We start from the raw sequence: 6,049 nt of genomic DNA on the forward strand, positions 1-6,049 counted from the left end.
ATATGTCAAGGTCAAAGTCATCGGTGAGGTGTAACCTAATATGCATATTTACCAAAATAATTGTAAATAAAAATAATATAAATTAAAAAATAATAAATAAAAAGAAATATAAATTTCTTTGCCCATGGCATACCTTCGATGCGTGTCGGGGTTATCGATTCCGCGATCTTTCCATAGTACAACAAAAAAACCGAATTGGACGCCAGATACGGCAGATCGCACCACACAAAGAGATCGGACACAAAATTAAAGTTGCGCAACCGATAATTAATGCGACGGCAAAGTACGCGGCTACTAATTTTATACGAAATGGTAAATGGAGTGATTTGTGAAGACGCGATTTGAGCTCGACTTTCTTGTTGCGAGATCCGTTTTTACCGTACATGACTTACTAAGGTCACGGAAACTAGAGAAAATCTCCCGAACGCACCGGTAGCTACTTTATATACAATCGCAAGTTCGCCGCGGGGATAATAAATCTTTTGACTTGATGTGATGTGTATATTTTCTTTAACAAGATTCACGATAGGTACGGATAGCGGTAATAACAGCGACGATCTTTCGTCATGCGACGCAAAATATCCCCGAAATATTTCTCGCAAAAAGCAGCGACAAAATTCCGATCGAAATTATCCGGCACAAATTCGTAAATGTTAGCTCTTTACAATTCGCATTTCACAAGAACCCGTAAACAATATCAAAAGACGAAAACTATTAAGCGCGAATGTGGTGCAAGAAGTCGCGATGCAATACATGCGATTAATCAAAAGATCGAACGCGAGATAAAGAATCCCGATAACTAATATAATATAACATACAATAAACGAAAAATACAACTGCGAAACAATGTGACTGTCGGCGGCGGCTAAATCTTAAGAAAGAGAACTTATTCTAAAATTCGGATGAGTGGCTTATGTCCATCGGCCATTAATACACAATTCATTAAAATTATAAGTAAATTTCATCAAAGAAAAGAAAAAGACCCAAAAGCACATGGCACGACAATTAATTAATTAAGGCGTGACTCATCCGAATGAAATACCTAGCAAAACCAGCAACTTTACAGGAGATGACGCTCGTCCCACCAGTCTGAGAAATTTTCTCGATTTCAGTTTTTGCTCGATCTAGAAGGCCTGTGTCCTCTCGTAGCTCGCCAAACAATGATGAGCGACAGTCCTGCAGGAAACACGCTGATTCGATAGATCCCGATTAAGCCGCTTGTGGCACTTCCGCGTTCCGCAGGGCCGTTCGGTGGTCCTCGTCGTCCTCGCGGCCTTCACGGCCGTATTAGCGGGTTCATCGCCCTGCCGCTTCCAAAATTTCTTGCTGTTATCGTTCGGCAAAGCGGTACGGGCTTTTGGCAGCGTACAGCTGGACCTTGTCCCTTTTTTTGCCGATAATTCTCGGGCTTTTGAACGTTTATCGTCGCTTCTCTTTCGGGACTCCATTGCGTGTTAAATGGAGTGGCCGGATTCTTCCGGCTTTCCGTGCCTCGTTCTAGCCATAAGTATTAAAAATTAACGGCAGCAATTATTACCCGCTATTATCGAGATTTATTATTTAATAAAAGAAATATTATCTAGCAGCCCCTACCTTCTGGATATCTTGGATTCCTGCTCTCAGCTTTTCGTTGATCTCCCTTCCGCCGGATAGAATCTCATCGCTCACTCCTGTATCGCTAACTAAATTTCCGGGCTCAAAATGAGCTTAAATTTTTGCACTTAATTTAAAATACCAAAACGAAAACCAGATCTTGCCGATCTGATAATTGGGCCGTTCTTTCCCTAAGTCGAGAAGACGCAGACCCCCGAAAAACCGCTCGCGATCGGACCATTCGGCCCTTATGACGGACGATCAAAAACGTCACGTCACAAAGTCGTAGTCATATCAAAGTCGCTTATTAGTAGTATCAGAACATAAAAAGGCTGTCCCAAAGCACTCTAGACAACGCTCGTGAGCGGGTAGAGCACAGTAAATTGAACAAAAAAATCCTGTATCATATTTTTCTATAACGCTTAATAAAGGAGTTATTATTGAGTAAAGTTTGACCAATCAGCGCCGACTTTAAGCCGGGCGCACGTCGCTGAGTCGCATGCCTGGTAATGTGCGTGAGTGCTCCGTTATTACGGCGGCACACCACTACCAGGCACGTGGCTCACTGATGTGCGTCCGGCTAAAAATCGGCGCTGATTGGCCAGATTTTACTCAATAATAATTCCTTTATTTAGCATTATAGAAAAAAATGGTAATGGACTTTTCTGTTCAGCTTATTGTGCTCTACTCGTTCACGAACGTTGTCTAGAGTACTTTGGAACACCCTATATATGCAACTGATAAATATTTCTCTAAACTTAAACTATTTAATGAATTCTGGAAAATAGTTTCTTTGCTAATTCATAAATTATAATTATCAATTAGAATCATTTCTAAGAGAGATTAAAAGAGGTTTTAACTTGTACCATTAAAGCTTTATAATCTCTAATTAAAATTAATTAAAAGTTGTAATTGAAATAAGAGGGCCCGCTTTTTGCCGTTACATCGAAGAAATTGGTCCTCACATTTTACGATACGTCGCTGAAGAAAATTTCAAATTTAGCTATTTTATCCGTAATATCGTTGCGTATTCTTCTTTCCATAGTAATGTATTGTATAAAAAGAAGTTAAAAGCAACAGAACGTATATGTGCTATTGATAAATATTTTTTTAGAGCTTAAACTTCTTAGTTTAGTAGATTCTCAAAAGTATTTTATCTGTTAATTTATGGTAATTATCGAATAAAATAATTTTCACGAAGAATTTGCGCACGCTTCAACCATTAAAGCTCCATACGTATAATCTCTGATTAAAATTAATTAAAAGTTGTAATCGAAATAAGCGGTCCCGCTTTTTGCCGTTATATCGAAGAAATCGGTCCTCACATTTCACAATACATCGCTGAAGCAAAATTTTGGATTTAACTATTTTCATCCTTATATTCATAATATCTCTACATATTCTTCTTTCCATAGTAATGTATTGTATAAAAGTCGAAGTTAGTAGTATCAGAACGTATATATGCTATTGAGAAATATTTTTCTAAGCCTCAACTTCTTAGTTTAATAAATTTTTGAAAGTATTTTATCTGTTAACTTATCGATTAAATTAGGCAATTATCGATTAAAATGATTACCACGAAGAATTTACGCACGCTTTAACTTGTACCATTAAAGTTTCATACATATAATCTCTGATTAAAATTTATTAAAAGTTGTAAATGAAATGAGCGGTCCCGCTTTTTGCCGTTTTATCGAGGAAATCGGTCCTTATTTTCATCCTTATATCCACAATTTCTCTGCGTATCCATTTTTATAGTAACGTTTTATGTTTTATAGTAATGTTTTATGTAGAAGTGGAAGTTAGTGCTATCAAAACATATATGTGCTAATGATAAATATTTCTATAAGCTCAAATTTCTTTGTAAATCCTCGAAAATATTTTATCTGTTAACTTATGGTAACTATGGATTAGAATCATTTCCACGAATTTGCGCACGCTTTAACTTGTACCATTAAAGCTTTATACGTATAATCTCTGATTAAAATTAATTAAAAATTGTAATTTAAATGAGCGGTCCCGCTTTTTGTCGTTATATCGAAGAACTCGGTCCTCACATTTCACGATACGTCGCTGAAGAAAATTTTGGATGTAGCTATTTTCTTCCTTATATCCGTAATATCTTTGCGTATTCATCCTTCCACATTAATATATTGTATAAAAGTCGAAGTTAGAAGCAACAGAACGTATATATGCTATTGATAAATATTTTTCTAAATTTAAACTTCTTAGTTTGGCAGATTCTCCAAAGTATTTTATCTGTTAACTTATGGTAATTATCGATTAAAATGATTTCCACGAAGAATTTACGCACGTTTTAACTTGTACCATTTAAGCTTCATACATATAATCTCTGATTAAAATTAATTAAAAGATTGAATTGGAATGAACGGTCCCGCTTCTTGCCGTTACATCGAAGAAATCGGTCCTCACATTTCACGCTATGTCGCTGAGGCAAATTTCGGATTATTATTTTCATCCTTATATCTATAATATCCCTGCATATTATTCTTTACATAGTAATATTTTGTGTGAAAATCGAAGTTAGTAGTATCAAAACGTATATATGCTATCGATAAATATTTTTCTAAGCTTAATCTTTTTAGTTTAATAAATCCTCGAAAATATTTTGTTTATTAACTTATGGTAATTATTGATTAAAATTATTTCCACGAAAAATTTACGCATGCTTTAACTTGTACCATTAAAGCTTCATACGTATAATCTCTGATTAAAATTAATTTAAAGTTGTAGTTGAAATGAGCGGTCCCGCTTTTTGCCGTTACTTCGAAGAAATCGGTCTTCATATTTCACGATATGTCGCTGAAGCAAAATTCGGATTTAGCTATTTTCATCCTTATATCCGTAATATCTTTGCGTATTCATCCTTCCACATTAATGTATTGTATAAAAGTCGAAGTTAGAAGCAACAGAACGTATATGTATTACTAATAAATATTTATCTAAACTTAGATTTTTTAGTTTAATAGAACCTCGAAAATATTATGTCTGCTAATTTATTAATTATAAGTGTCGATTAGAATTCCACGAGGAATTAATCCTCACATTTCACGATGCGTCGCCGAATTAAATTTTGGATTTAACTGTATTCATCTCCGTAATATCTTTGCGTATTCTTCTTCAAATAGTAGCGTATTATTTAAAAATTGATGTTGAAAATAAGAATGCATATGTTGCTAATGATAAATATTCCTCTAAACATATTATTGCATAATAACATTAGTTTTCTAAAGTTAAAAAATAATGAGTGTTGATAAAAACTATACAACCTAATACAAAGTTTAATTGGTCACAGTTTCTTACGTAATATATACTATTAATACTGGTACCGGTCTTGCTAATATACAATATGTAAAATGTAATTTTGGTTCTGGTTTGATACGTTACATATCTTTAAATATATTGGTACCGGTCCTGGTAAATCTCTTTCTGTATAGAAAAATACCGGGACGGTCCTAATATGTGACAAAAGTCTTGGTATTTGCCATTACATCTCCGAAATGGTCCCGACATGTACCGAATCATAAATATATATATATATTTATACATACATACATACATATATATTATATAACAATACTAGATATTAGGTTAAAGCATTAAAAAGATACATTGAATTAACGCATTACAGAAATAATTACTGCTCTAAATATTGTAATGAAACACGATAATTTATAATTCTTATTACGTATTTCGCTTTTTCGAATGATCAAGTTGTGCGAAATATCTGTCTCGTTACAATTTTATAATTATAGTCTCGTTTAATTGTTATAAAGCGTCGAATCTTAGGTCGAAGTTAAAAGCTCTAGATTTCTTATTTAGTTTTTTTTTTTTTTTACCGTAATTGGTTCTTCATTTTCAAACTGAGAATGCGGAATAAATCATTAATTCGAGATTTTTGAAAGAAAGTATTTATAATATTATTAAGAATTTACAATTTAGATATGATTAATTTATATTAATATATTGATTGATTAATTATTATTTCAAAAACTGGGTCAATGACAGGTCCATGCATGGCAGATGATGGATTGATAATATAATGTAAGCGTATATGGTTACAAGCTTTTGATGTATAAATAGATTTATCTAATATTTAAATATCTTGAACAGATATTTCTGTTTATTCTGTTATGTCAAAAAGTTGCTTATTCGTAGTATTAAATGTTATTCTGTTTCGGTGCGCATCGAATTTAACGTTTCCATCGACTTAAATTTAGTCCTACGCCGCGCTAGATGCGAATTGATACCAGAGAGAAGCCTGAGAGGGGCCACGCCGGCGTTTTTCTTACGACGCTTTAACTAGCCGGTACAGTGGCGCTAACTGGATCTATTTTATGGCCGAGCGGAACTACATGGCCAGATCCACTTTCAGTGCCACGGTAAAAGACCGGGTGGTTCATGACTCTGCTAGATCCATAATTGTGGATCTCAA

This window comes from Formica exsecta, unplaced genomic scaffold, assembly GCF_003651465.1.
Source record: "Formica exsecta isolate Colony F162 unplaced genomic scaffold, ASM365146v1 scaffold535, whole genome shotgun sequence".
In the NCBI taxonomy this organism is placed as follows: Eukaryota; Metazoa; Arthropoda; class Insecta; order Hymenoptera; family Formicidae; genus Formica; species Formica exsecta.